At 48.2% G+C, this 15,363-nt stretch overlaps 1 protein-coding gene across 5 annotated transcripts in view; it reads left to right on the top strand.

Moving 5' to 3' along the window:
• The window catches only part of PTPRM (protein tyrosine phosphatase receptor type M), an 810,930-nt gene that overhangs the window by 725,851 nt on the left and 69,716 nt on the right, over positions 1-15,363 (top strand). The gene's annotated exons all lie outside the window — the stretch shown is intronic.

Below are 15,363 nucleotides of genomic sequence, written 5' to 3'. Positions count from 1 at the left end.
TAAATCCACCAAGGTTTCCTAAAAATAACTAGAAACACAAAATTATACACAAGCAACAATAAACAGGTAAACATTGTAAAACAACTTAAACATTTAGATCCTCCAACGTGCGGGTAACTGGCCTCTAGTGGCCCTAGTGGACCTACGGAGCTGACTGTCTGGCCCTGAACTACAGGGTGTAGGAGCTGTCAAGGGTAAACTGGGCAGCTGTCTACCGGCTCTTTGTCTCACTAGGGGTACGGCAGGCTCACTATAAGCAGAGGGTGGATTCTCCTGTTCCGCTTGGGTGGAGTCTTCTGCCTCCTGGACCGGCTGCTCTTCCAGCTCTACCCGTTGCTCCGTAGGTTCTTGGGATGATGGTTGGAGGAAGGTGAGTACGGGTACCACAACTGCACCATTGACTTGAGTCCAAGACCGAGGGAAGTCCCCGAGCACGGTACTAACCATATCTTCCCTTTCTTCCACGGGTCGATGGTCTTCCTGTTCCTCCTCAGGGTTCCTCAGTTGTTCGGGGCACTTCTTCAGGTGGTCCCGGGATACAATGGCTGTGGTTTCCCCTCCGTCTTTACTGATGGTACAGACCTTCGGGTTCTCGTGGCTTGAGGGCAGTACGGTGTACGGGTCCTTCTCCCACTGGTCGTCCAACTTGTGGAGCCGTCTCTTCCTCTTCAAGACCTGCTCTCCGGGTACCAGGGGAACAGCGGGAGCATACTGGTTGTAAGTCTTCTCTTGTCTTTCCCTAGCCTGACAGAGACTTCGCTCCACGCTCTCCTGTACTTTCCGGTACTGCTGCTGCCTCTCTGTGTCCCAGTCTGTTTCTGGTGAAGTGTCCTCGGGCGTCAGGACTCCCATTTCCAGGTCAACAGGTAACTTACCAGGTCTTGCCCTCATTAGGTAAGCCGGGGTACAGTTGGTGGAACCTACCGGGATGTGGTTGTATAGGTCCACCAGATCGGGCAACTTCTCAGGCCACAGACTGCGTTCTTCCAGGGGCAACGTTTTTAGAAGATCCATTACCACCTGGTTCATTTTCTCACAAAGTCCATTAGTTTGCGGATGGTAGGGTGTCGTCCTTATCTTCCGGCAGCCATACAGATTGCAGAATTCCTGGAAGACCTCCGCTTCAAAGGCAGGTCCCTGGTCCGTCAGCACTTGGTCCGGGTACCCGTGTGGACGGCAAAAGTGCTGCTGGAAGGCTCTAGCTGCTGTTCGAGCCGTTAAGTCCTTGACGGGGACGACAACCAGAAACCGGGAGTAATGATCCACGATGGTTAACGCGTAGACGTAGCCACTTCTGCTGGGGGTCAGTTTTACATGATCCAAGGCTACCAGTTCCAACGGTTGCCGGGTGACGATGGACTGCAGGGGAGTCTTCTGGCTGGCCCGGTCCTTCCTTCTCAGATTGCACGGGCCACAGTCTCTGCACCACTTCTCGATGGTTCCCCTCATGCCTACCCAGTGGAACCGCTCGCGCAGCAGGAACTCCAGCTTTTTCCACCCGAAGTGTCCAGCTCCGTCGTGGTATGCCTCCATCACCATGGCTGCGTCTCTTCGTGGCACCACTACTTGCCAGAGTAGTTCATGCGTCCTGGAGTTAACCATTCTGCGGCACAACTTCCCCTTGTAAAGGAACAGTCGACTCTTTTCTGCCCATAGTTGTTTGGCTTCCTCTGGAGCGTCTGATTCCAGGCTAGCCTCCGGGCGAGTCAGCATCTCCTTCACCAGTCGGACGGCAGGGTCGCTGTCTTGCGTTTCCGCCCAGTTGTAGTGAGGTAAGGGGTTCAACGTAGCAGCCTGCTTACTCCTTACCCGGTGGGAATACTGGATAGTCCCATGACGGTGGAACGCAGGGAGTTCAACTTCTTCCAGTCCCTCCGGATCTTCTCCTCCGTCCGGCAGGTTGGGCATCCTGGACAGGGCGTCCGCGTTGGTATTGGAGCGCCCTGCCCGGTATTTAATTGTGAACTCGTAGTTGGACAGACGGGCCATCCACCTCTGCTCCAGGGCACCGAGTCTTGCCGTGTCCAGGTGTGTCAGCGGGTTGTTATCCGTGTATACGGTGAACCGGGAAGAAGCGAGGTAATGCTTAAAGCGCTCGGTGACTGCCCATACCACGGCCAGGAACTCTAGCTTAAATGAGCTATAATTCTCGGGATTCCTTTCGGTGGGTCGCAGTTTTCGGCTGGCATAGGCGATTACTCGCTCTTTCCCCTGCTGAATCTGGGACAGTACGGTTCCTAGCCCGACGTTACTGGCGTCGGTGTAGAGGATGAAGGGCTGGCTATAGTCCGGATACGCCAAGATTTCATCCCCCGTGAGGGCCATCTTCAGCTGGCGGAAGGACTCTTCCTCTAGCTCTTCCCATTTGAAGGGCGGCTTCTGGTTCTTGGCCTTCCGGGACTGGCCTATCAGGAGGTCCTGCATAGGCGCCGCCTTTTTGGTGAAACCGGGAATAAACCTTCGGTAGTAGCCTACCAACCCTAGGAACTGCCGCACTTCTTTTACGCTGGAAGGGCTTGGCCATCCTTTGATTGCGGTGATCTTATCGGGGTCGGGAGCCACTCCGTCAGCGCTCACCACGTGTCCCAGGTATTGCACCTTTGGTTTCAGGAGGTGACACTTGGAGGGTTTCACCTTTAGGCCGTAACTCGCCAGAGCTTCGAACACCTCCGCCAGGTGTTTCAGGTGGTCCTCATACGTTTTGGAGTATACGATGACATCGTCCAGGTACAACAGGACCGTCTCGAAGTTTCTGTGGCCCAGACAGCACTCCATTAATCGTTGGAAGGTTCCTGGGGCGTTGCAGAGTCCGAATGGCATGCAGGTGAACTCGCTAAGTCCCATCGGGGTGGTGAATGCGGTCTTCTCCCGGTCCGCCTCTGCTACAGGAACCTGCCAGTACCCGCTAGTGAGATCCAAGGTAGAGAAGAAGTTAGCAGATCTTAAAGCGGCCAATGACTCCTCTATCCTTGGTAAGGGGTACGCATCCTTGTGTGTGATACGGTTGATTTTCCGGTAATCTACACACATCCTCATGGTGTTGTCTTTCTTTTTGACTAAAACTAGTGGGGCTGCCCAGGGGCTACAGCTATCCCGGATTACCCCAGCCTCCTTCATGTCTCTAAGCATCCCCTTGGCGTGTTGGTAATGTGCAGGGGGTACGGGTCGATACCTCTCTTTTATGGGAGGATGATCTCCCGTGGGGATGCGGTGTTCTACCCCCTTGACTCGCCCGAAGTCTAACGGGTGTTTACTAAACACTCTCTCATACTCTTGAACCACCCGATAGACTCCTTGTTTCTGATGTGAGGGAGTGGAGTCAGTACCCAGATGTAGTTGCTGACACCAGTCCTCCATGTCTTTCTTAGAGCCGTTACCTTCCTCCGGGTGAGATGGAGGCAAGGGTTCCACAGATTGTATAGAATTTTGATTAGTGGTATATAATTTGGCTAGCGTGGCATACCGGGGCAGGTACACTTCCCTCTCCCCGATATTTATTATGCGAACGGGCACCCTCCCATGGCGTACATTGACCACCCCCCGTGCTGTCAAAATGGTGGGCCTACTGTCTGAGTAAACTGGTTCTACCATTGCCTGGTAATCTCTACCTCTCAGACCAATAGCTGCCCGGCACCAAATCATCATTTCACTTTTTGGGGGCATGGCAATAGGAAAAGGGTCACACATTCTTACGCTACCAATCTCACCGCCGGAGAGTTCCACTTGTTGCCGTTGCATCAGTGCCCGGATCTCTTTCTGGAGCACCCGCTGCTCGCCGGAGCTGGCATTCTTGGCAACCTGCTGTAAAAGGAAAATCACCTCTGCAAGACAATTTTCAATTACATTAGTTCCTAGAGTTATTTTTGGGTGACTCTCATGTTTGTCAATATCTACAATGATCAGTCCCTGTGCGGCCAGTTCGACTCTACCAATTTTGATGGTCACCTCTTTAAATCCGATCTGTGGCACGGGCTGACCATTGCTGGCGATGATACTCAAGTCGTCGTCAGGGTAGCGGGTAATATCCGAGTCATTCCAGTACTGCTTGAAGAGCACGTACGGGATGGTGGTGACCTGTGACCCGGTGTCCAGTAGGGCACTCATGGGAATGCCATCCAGTACCACAGGCAAGACTGGACGTCCTCCCACATATCTGTCGCGCCAGTTCGATGGGCCTGGTGATCTTTTTCCTGGGGGTTGGCCCTCTACCCCAGGTTGTGCCCGTTTAAAGAACAGTACCTTTCCATATGTCCGGGTTGATTGCAGCGGCGGCAGATGGGTCGTCCGTCCTCGCTGTATCGGTCACTGGGTCTTCCTCTGGCCGGTGGGGTCCTCCTTGGTCGACGCCACGGGATGTCCTCCGGTCCGGATGCCAGCTGGATCTTCCCTGGGGTGGAAACCTGTAAAGACTGCACAGTTCGGGTTAGCGCAGCAACGCTCTTAACTAGCTCTTGGACCTGATGGTGTAGGTCTGGAGCCGGGTCATTGTCCAAAGCCTGCGCATGAGCTCCCACAGGCCCTGTCGACAAGGGCGCCGCCTCCTGGTGGTAAGTGATAGCTGGGCGCCTGTGGGTCACAACGCCACCCGGTGCCGGTTCTCGGAGCACCCGGATGGCTCTGTCCTTGAACTGTGCAAATTCTAGATGAGGGTCCTGTAAGGCCATTGCCCGCAACTGGGTGCGGTGGGCATTGCAATATAAACCCTCTATAAATTGTTCGGTCAACAGCCTGTCCTCGTTTCCCACTCCATTAGGGTCGGTCTGCTTAATGGCCCTCAGGGCCTCTTGTAGGTTGAGTGCATAGTCCCTTATACTCTCATGCGCTCGCTGCTTGCACCCGTAGAATCTAAGTTTAATCTCGGCTGAGGTGCGGGTATCAAAGGTGTCCTTCAGCCGGGTTAGTATCCCTGCGACAGTCTTCCTCCCAGGTGGCCAGGATTTTACTTCCCTTTTGGCTGCCCCAGTTAGTTGGGCCACCAGGATGCTCACTTTTTGCTCTTCTGTGAGGGGGTACACCTGGAAGAGGCTATCCAGCTTTTCTCTAAAGTCATGCAGGGTATGTGACTCCCCTGAGTACTGGGGTAGCCAAGCTGCTCCCGGGATATAGGGCATGGTGAAGGGCATAACTGCAACAGCGGTAGCGCTGGCGGGGGTTGAGGCAGTGGAGCTCTCCTCCGTATCCGACATCTTCCTCCCCCCTAGTGGACCGTGGCCTACCTTGCGATGATCCTGTTCCGTAGGCCGCGGCTCCGCAGTGGATCGTCAGGGTTGAGGACCTTCCGTCGCGCTCCTGTGACGTCGGCGTCTGCTGGGCTCCTTCCAGGACCTTACGCAACGTCCGGACGTGAGGCGGGGCTTCAGTTCTCGCGCGCTTTCGGAGTCCACGCCCCTCTTCTTCCCGCGCGGCGTCCTCAAGATGGCGTCCAATGGCGGGAAAACTCCACGGATGGCGGGAAGAAGGCTGAAGATGGCGCCGGATGGCGGGAAACTTCACCGATGGCGGGAAGAAGGCTGAAGATGGCGCCGGATGGCGGGAATCTTCACCGATGGCGGGAATCTTCACCACTGGTAAGTTTGAACAGTCTTTGCTTTTCAGGCACGCAGTACCCGGTGGTTGCGGGCACGTGATCCTGCCGACTACGCCAAAGTTGACGCGCCCCTGGGCCTGTGTCGCGCTGCGTTGCGCACGCGGGAGCTTACCCGGAGCCGGATCTGTTTAGGGTTGTAGTCTCGTGGCGGTGACCCGGTCCGTGCCCAGGGAGTCAAACTGGACGGCAGTCTGTTAGCGGTAGAAAATGGTTGATGACTACGCCACCCGTTGAATGCAGCCAGGGGGCTGCTGCTGCAGGGCAGACCGCTGAGGCCGGTGGAAGGATGGTGCAGCGTGATAGTATAACCCCCAACGGGAGGGGTATGGCCTCAGGGCAGCCGACGTGGATGATGGGGGTAGCAGGAACCACTCAGAGACGGTATGGTAGCGTTCAGGGTCTTTACTGGTAACAACGATAGACCCTCCCGGAGTACTTGCTAGCGAACGGGGCCTGGTCAGTCCTTGAGCAGATGGGATCTCCCCTGGCCAGGCGTAGTTGTAGGCCTCCCAAGCTGACTGTACTCTTCTGGCTACCTTGCTAGAAGCTGATGTAAGTAGCCCACGTCCCTGAGTGTACCGTGTGGTGCTCACCCGTATGGCCGGTGACTCGGGGCCTTCTAATGGCTTCCGCTCCACGATGGCGGTGCTGGTCCAACGCGTGTGACCGGGCCTTCGGGCTTCTGGGCCAGGGGACCTGAAATCCCCTGCCTGACGGATTCTGCTGCTGGGTAGAAGTTAGTCCCCACAGCCTCGGACTCCGGGTCCGGTAAAGAATCTTCTTAGTCAGGGCGAGCTCTTTAGCTGCCAGCCCCTGACTCCTTGTGACTCTGCTGCTTCCTATGCTGCTCTTGTCTCTACTCTTCCTGGACTCACTAACCCTGCCTCAGCCCCGGGTTTATACAGGGGAAGTTCTTCCCCTCCCAAGGCTGGGCAGGAGGTGTGGCATGCACAGGATCCCTGACCAAAGGACCTCCCACCTGCTCTCAGACGTAATATCTCTATCACTGTGACAACCAGACCCCTGGGGTGTCACAAGAGCATCAGATGCAATATGCTAATGACACTCAGCTCAAACTGCTGCGAGCGTGAGCCGAGTGCCATGCTACTGTGATCCGATCTTCTTGCATGAGAGAATCGCAGCACAGGTGCGGAGGAGACGGAGAAACTAATTTCTCCATCTCCTCCAGTGTCGGCATCCACGGTAATCAAACTGCACTCGGATGACATTCGATGTTTCACACGCGCCCGTAGACCCATGAGCTGTCAGTCTAAAAATGGGATGTGCTTATTTTTGTCTGGTTTTGTTGAGCAGGAATATAGATTTGGCTAAGTTAAATACCCAACACGGACTGCACGCACTTTACAGTATTCAGGCCGTGTGGATCACAGTGTTCTCTAACATATGTGATATGTGAAATATGTTGACACTGTTCCTTTAAAAGAGAAAAGCATATATTTTATTATTCATGTATTGTCCTTTCAGCACCTCTAGTGGGGCGGGTGGGGATGGAATACTTTTGAGCAAGTATTTAGCAACTTTTTAAAAAGTTGCAATTGATGTATCAGCTAAAAACCCCAAGCCCCATCCACAATGATGTAAGAAAAAAAAACAGGCAAGCACATAAAATATACTTTAAAAATAAGAGCAAATTAAAAGAAGAATGTGGCAAAAGTGAAAAACAGGCTAAAAACATAAAAAACTAGACACAAAAAGGCACACCTTCAAAAATGAATCTGAGCCATAGTGTCTTAATAAATTTGGCGCATCTTTGGGCTGCCCCAAAAATCTATAACAGCAATTATTCATTTTAATGCCATACATTAAATACCCATGTTACCCAGTGGTTAGCCACGCTTTGCTTAGCTATTCTGTAAAGTCACTGTTTGGTCACATGAGGAATTTGTTTTAAGGCTTTTATGCCTCTTTTGGTACATGCCTTTTTGGAATATAATTTTGGAAAGGTCATAGTCAACTTTTTATATACATCATAGCACATATGTAATGCTGCTATACCATGTACCTCTTTATCAATTTATTACGGGCTTATTAATAGATGTACATGCAAAAAGTCTATAGTAGCCAGCTTACCTAGATCGTAGTTTCTCCTTGGTCCGATCATCTGCCAGGGATCCGCATGGAGATGAGGGACGCACGCCCTCCTGTAATCGCTTGGAACCAAAACAAATAAAGTCCAGCGGAGGAACCCTTATTTCGGCATTTTTCTTAAAATCTTTTTATTCTTCAACAATCCTTAAAAGAACATCATTCCTTTTCGGACCAGGTATGTACATACAGTGGGCACTTTATGGCAGTGTAGAGGACATAGCTGTCTAGGAACAGACTACGCATTTCAACCGTATAGGTCTTCTTCTACGTCTTAATAGATGTAAATGCATTTTACTCCACAACGCATTCTCTTTGGATTGGCTTACAAAGCGTCAGTCTAAGTAAAGATTAAATGATGCAATTATTTTAGCTGTATGTAGAAAATAACTTTCCATTTCATCTGGTTCATTCCTGGGTATCATGAGAACATTCATATAATTCCATAAATGGGCATATCGTTACCTGCATCCAGGTTCAGACTGGCCCACCTGTAAACCGGTGAAACCCCCGGTGGGCCGCGGTTCAGGAGTAAGCTAATTACTCCTCAACATGAGCAGTAGTTGGCACAATAAACTGGGTTCTATATGTACAGACAAAAGCATCTCATTATTCATTTAACAAGTTACTTAGCTATTATATAGAAGCAAAAGTAGAATTGTGGCAGAGGTTAATGTAATATTTGCATGTAGCTGAACAGTGGGCCCCCAGAGTAAATGTTACTGTTGAGCTCTTACCACCCCAGACCGACACTTCCTGCATCAGCAGGTAAGACATTATAATTCTGCTCTTGGGAAGCCTGCGCTCTAGAGGGAAGAGTCTATCAAAGGTTGAATCTGTTTCATCAGCTGCACCTTCTCTACAGATTGCCCATTGTCAGGATAATATGTTGGACGATGTGTGAAGATGAGCCGAGTTTAATAATAGCTATTAAATACCAGAAGGAAAAGGCTCTATTGTCACACAGAAGTAGCGAGAGGACCGGATGGTTAGATGTAGAGATGAAAAGAACAAATTGATAGTACTTCCACAAAGAAACAACGCACCAAGGAGCACCACAGTCATTCTGGGGATATAGATAGAAATGGATTCTAGTCTACTGAGGAAAGAATTCACTAAAAAGTATCTCTTGTAGTTAAAACGACATATTGAGGAATAAGCAGGAGACTCCAAGGTTCATGACCTAACAATTGCACATGTATCTGCAGACCATTATTTTGTGCTCAGTACGAAGAAAAAATGTAATATTCCCTCTGACCTGAATATCTGAGACTGCACTATTTTATTAAATTAACAGATGGTAAACTGCTTGGGTTTGTTTGTAGCTCAGGGAAGAACCTGCTCCGTGTTCACTGAAGAAAGACTTATTTCGGTCAAAGGTTGACAGACTGCAGCACTGAACCGGATGCCGGGACGGGGCGAGTACACGGAATGCAATTGCAACGGTTTATGAAAGTAAAAATAAAGAAAGGGCAGATGTAGGAATGGGAAATGTAGGTCACCTGCTCGGCAACAATGTGCAAGTGTTGTCAACTGTGAAATAGCTTTGCACAAGCATACGTTACTTGTCATGGGCTTTAGTTCACACCTCACGTTGTCATCAGAAAAGAAAAGGGGCATGAATGCAAAAAATTACAAGAGGAAAATGCTCATCTGCTGTAACATTTAGAGTAAGACTACATGCACCTCTCCTCAAAATCATATATTCTTCTAACCTTTGGGGAATATTAGTATGTTCCTATTGTGCTGAGTGCTGATCTAAATTCAGAAGCTGAAATTACATATACAATACAATACCTGTTCCGGTCAACTCTAAAACGTTACTGTATGCAGCTTGTATAGGATCGGATTCACTCTACACAGATGTCCTTGGTTGTTGCAGCATGCCTACGCGCACCTGATAGTGTGGCCAGTCATGCACTTTGTATTGAAGCAATTCCACTCCATGGCTCGCGTATTAATGATTGGGGTTAGGGTTAAAAGTTATCACAGAAGGGACAATTTTTATGCAGACATGGTCCAAACTGTATCAAATTTATCAGACTGGGTACAGGCTTTAATACATTTTACAAAACGAAATCAAATTTTCTTTCTAAAATGACTTGTGTATGTACATTTTATGCCACTAATCTGCACAAAAATTACGCACCCATAATAAATCTGATGCAATTTGTAGCAATCTCTGCTATGCCGATTCTAGATGATGATGCCTCATATCAGTCATAATGTCTCCAGTAAAAATAAAAGCATTGACGCCAGTGGAAACAGAGTCTTACCCACTTACCCTGGTGCTTTATCACTATGGTTTCTCTTGGAGTTCAGTGAGCTTTTTACACATTGCCAAGATCTCTCTGCGCTTCTGACTCTCAAAATTGCATTCACCAGTAGGGTGTATGACCGTCAAAGCCATAACATTGAGATGTTATGATATTTCTACCAAAATAGGAAATGTTTTATTTGTTGCCAAAGTATTAACAATGATATTTTATAGAAAAATCTCGATGCCATAAAATAACAATCTGTTATTTTGATCTGATATTTGTGCGGTATTCAGTATTAAAGCGAATCTTTCAGCAGGTTTTTGATACCTGCATCTGAGAGCAGCATGATGTAGACAAAGAGACCCTGAATCCAACTATGTATTACTTAGTTTACTGTATGCAGCCATTCTGACACAATCAGCTTTTAGATTAAGCAATGCAGCAGAGCTGAGGAAGCTAACCCCGCCCACACTAGGCTCTGTATATACAATGTCTATAGACTGTGAGCTGCTTATTACAGAAGGGGAGGTCTGACTACCAGGCACTCACTGCTGTAGTCTGAGCAGTGATAAGCTCCTGGTGCGAAAACAAACATTACAAGTAAACAATAGCACAGAGCTTGATAAGAGGCACCACTGAAATCTGTGTTTTAACCTCTACAGCATGGTGTCTTCAGATTACATAGCAAAAATCTACCGACAGGTTTCCTTTAAGAGTTTGTCCTCTTCTAGGTGCAGATATGCTCTATGTTACTGTGAAGAATGGCACCAGAGAGATCCCGCAGAATCCCACCGCTGCCACCATTTGTGAGGAATGGCAGAGAGATCCCGCAGAATCCCTTTGCTGCCCCACTATGAAGAATGACACCAGAGAGATCCCGCAGAATCCCACCGCTGCCACCACTTGTGATGGATCCACACCTTGCCACCCACCTGATGTCACAATTACGTCAGACGGATCACGTGATACTTATCTGCCCTTTGCACCAACGTGACATTCCACACCCCCTCGGGGATGCGTAAGGTCAGATTGGTGCAGTTCTACACAGACACCTCCTGTCCCCACGGGTACAGGAAGGCATCGGGAGTGAGAAGAGGTGGCCCACTCAGTCAATGGCGTGGCACCACATTCGCTCACACCCCTGACAGGCTGAGAGGTCCCTTCACGAGCCCCAGTGAAGCAGAACCTTGTCGGTCTGGTAGAGCTGCCACCAGTTTCTATTAGATATAATTCCCGCTAGGACCGCGGGATTATATCAGGACAGAAACCAGCCCGGTAGCGTGTTCGTTGGACCAAACAACGGACGTGAGCGTTCGTGAATCAAGATTAAAGAGCAGTCCAAGGTTAAATTATATATTTAATCGCCTTAAGGGCACACTAGACAATACACTATATGCATAAGGGTTATACATACATTATGGTCAGAGATGCAAATACAATAGTAGTGGTACAAAAGGTATAAGCAGTTATTGAGAGTCAGTTACCAGTCAGATGGAATGCCTGGCTTGTGGGGGAGGGGCTGCCACATGGGAGACTTGTGGTCCCCTTGGTTGCAGGACTTCTCCCACACGATGTATCGTCGTGACGTCCCAGGAAAAAGACATGGAGCTAGGGCTGCTGAAGCTCTTAACTCCTCTGGGTCACTCCCCCTCCTGACCCCTGGCTGGACCTAAATCTCCACCCCTGGTCTCTCTTAGCTAAAACTCCAAAAACTAAAATGGGCTATACTTTCTTAATGGACAGTCCTAAAGAGGCCGGTTCTGGTGTCATCGGATCCAGCCGGGCCCCTGCTATGCGTGGAGACCAAACACAGTGACCCTAAGGGCTTCTGAAAAGCTGTGCCATGTATCTCCCTATCCCTACGCGCTAGACGAGGCTGGAAGCCAGGGTGACATTCCCCATTCTCTTGGGATCTCAAAAATCTAGGTTATGAATAACTGGGACACATTGTATTCCCATAACTCGATACTGAATTATAATTGTCTGACAACACATGGCTGGGATCTCCAGGTGGTCTTCCTGTAACAGCTCACAGCTAGCTGAAGGGGGTTTTGTCACTCACTGTCCCTGAGCCCCCTCCCTTCTTTTTTAGCTGCAGAAGTGTCGGATTACAGCTGTACATTGTAGACCTCTATAATCCCCGTCAAACAGGGCACAATGATTGATTTGGGATTATATCCTGAATATTCTTCACAGTTACTATTTGTAACTCTCGGATGTTTACACTTAAAAAAGGATCTTTCACTAGGTAAAAACATTTTTTGTAATTATTTTATACCCAATGCTTCCCTGAGTAATGTTTTGTTGTTTGTTTTTTTCTTAAATTTCCCATATGATTCAAGAGATGTGGGCCTTTTTATTTATTATGTCACTTGCTCGTCTGCTTGCTGTCATTATCAAACAATCACTGTTTTCTCTGCTACAGATTTAGCAGTTCTCTGAATGCTGAGCCATGTGTAACCCCCACCCCACCCACACCACTGATTGGCAGCTTTCTGTGTACACTGAATATTGACAGCTACTAATAAGTAGTTGGGGTTGGGTTACACAGAGCAGTTGACTAGGGGGCATGAGACAAGACTACTAGTCTTGTAGTAGTAATCTTCTGATAAAACAGTGATTTTTATTGAATCAGCAACAAAAATCCCAGTAAGTGACACATTGTTGGAATCAGGGTATCAGCACCTACATCATGCTGCTCTCAGATTACATAGCAAAAACCTGCTTACATATTCCATTTTAAATATTAAGCATGATTTCATGTTTACAATTAACACATTCTATAAATAATTGGTATATAATGTGTTGTGATTTTTGGACATGCAATACAAAAACAGTTTAACAACAAAAATGGTTTGAAACATTGAGGTGGTCCACATATGGTTCTTCAAGAAGGTTTATTTATTCTTGCATTGTGAGCAGCTGCTCGGAAGTCGAAATGTCAGAGACACTGGATGTCAGACATAGCTGAATTCCTCTTAGAGAAAGGCAGAGATGGTTTATTACCATCTCTGTCATTCTGATCGTAGTTTACACAACTCTGAACGAGCTATGTGTATTTAGTTTAGAAAGCAGAAACTTCACTTTCTCATAGCGATTGCTTCATCTCTGTGTGCCAGGTGGGAGCAGAATGCGCTGGGTTTTATCAGAACCAGGTAAGTTCTGCAGTGCAGCTAGGAGACTGAATTTGCCTTTTAATTGGGGCTAATATAACTGCATGAAGTTACAGGGAAAATCAGTTATACAAAAAATAATATTTGTGAACTTTAATGACCTTATGAACAACACAAGGGAAGGAAAGCATTGAATTAAACAGGGCTAACAAAAACTAAACCACCACCATTATGAACCACTGTCTACTGATATGTAGGATATGTAGAAATAGCTATTTCAGAAAGGGGAAAACAATCAATTATGTATTTTTATGGTCCTAGCTAAAATTAGGAAAAAAGATTAAAACCATTATGTATTTTCTTTTCTCTTCACATTTTTCCCTAACATTGGCAAAAAAACCATAAAAAATTAATAAAAATTACATTAAAATTAAAACCCAAGTACCATGAAAAAAAAGATACAAAAATTATTTGAATTTTTAAACAAGGAAAAACTTTAGAGCTCTTACACCAAATGGCAAAAAATAAAAAATGTTCCTGGTCATTAAAGGGGAAATTGGCCCCATCTTGAAGTGGTTAAACATGCAGCTCTCCACAATCCACAAACTGGCACAGAATTTATGCTTGGGCTCACAACTAGCTGTAAATCCCACTCTGCCCTCCAGGCTTCATTGGATTTTAATTTATGCCCAAGACAAGTGGTTCTATAATCATTTATTAAAATGTCAGGCTGCAATTTGAAATTCATCAATGTGAAAGAATAGAAAGCTTTTGAATAGAATTATGTTTGAAACAAGGCATTTGCAGGGATGGAGTTTCTTGTGTATCTATCATACAGAGTGAGCTGGTAATGGCATCCAAATATTCTAACCATAACTTTTGTTAAACGTCTTTTAATCTTAAGTGTAATCATAATATATTGTGCAGTTTTTAATATATTAGTCCATGGCCGATGGTTGCATCAGGACAGTATGACTGGTACGGCCCCCTGGGGTCTGCACAGCACATATTCTGGCAGTGTATATCACACAACTAATGGCCATAGCCCTACATTCTTCACCTAATTTAACGATGACTTACAGGTACATTAACTGCTAGGCGTTACATTGATTTGGTGGTAGATCCAGTGGTTCAGCCATTTCTCACAAGTGTCACAAGATCTGTTTTTCAACACTACAACACCAGGCTGTATGCTACTCAATGCTACTGTGAGTCTGCTTGGCCTACATGTGCAACGTGCCTGCAACGTCTGTGGACCTGTCTCCTATCAAGGACATCTGTGACGTCATTGTTTGGCAATTGCAAAATAAGCTGCCAGCAGCGGATCGTAATGATTCCTGTGCCCAACTGCATGCAATGTGGCAGAACATTCCTCAGACAAACAATAATAACATCACTGATAGCATGCCAAGGTGTGTGTGTGCATTTCTGCACAGTGCACTCATACACAATGTAACGGGTCTGGGAGGCAGAACCTCTGAGCTACTATACAAGGGGGCGGTCCTTGTAAGGGAGCGGGTGGCGACAAGGCAGGCAGTCACAGCAGGTGACCGGGACAGTCTCTGGAAGAACGGGCAGGAGATCACGGCAAGTGACTGGGGCAGTCTCTGGATGAACGGGCAGATGGTCACGGCAAGTGACCGGGGCAGTCTCTGGATGAACGGGCAGATGGTCACGGCAAGTGACCGGGGCAGTCTCTGGGTAAAGGGTTGGTTCGACCTGTGGCGGCTGATGGTAGACGTGAGCTCCCAGGTGAGCAGGCGAGAGTCTCTGGATAGGCGGGTGGTCACAGCACGTGACGGCAGAGCCTCCAGGTAGGCTAGCAGACAGGCAGCAGATGAGCGCTCCCAGGTGAGCGGGCAGGAGTCACTGGACGGGCAGGTGGTCACAGCACGTGACGGCGGAGCCTCCAGGTAGGCTAGCAGGCAGGTAGCAGATGTGCGCTCCCAGGTGAGCGGGCAAGCTGGTCCATAGACAGACTGACAGGAGTTGGAAGGCAGACCGTCGGACCTCAGGCAAGCAGGCAGGTAGCTGATGTGCGCTCCCAGGTGAGCGGGCAAGCTGGTCCTTAGACAGACTGACAGGAGTTGTAAGGCAGACCGTCGGACCTCAGGCAAGCAGGCAGGTAGCGGAATATCAGGCAGGAAACAGACAGCAAACTGGCAGGACTCTGGCAGGAATCAGGCAGGTAACTGACAGGTAACTGGCAACGGGACCTGAGGGCTGAAGCAGAGTAGTGAACAGTGCAACAACATTGCTCGGGCACCTCCATTTTGGAGGAGGTGCCTTATATATG

The sequence above is a fragment of the Phyllobates terribilis genome, unplaced genomic scaffold, assembly GCF_046119375.1.
Source record: "Phyllobates terribilis strain yellow unplaced genomic scaffold, ASM4611937v1 Scaffold_4__5_contigs__length_816908805, whole genome shotgun sequence".
Classification (NCBI taxonomy): Eukaryota; Metazoa; Chordata; class Amphibia; order Anura; family Dendrobatidae; genus Phyllobates; species Phyllobates terribilis.
Note: the sequence above shows the minus strand (reverse complement) of the source record. Positions and strands in the feature narration are given on the sequence as shown.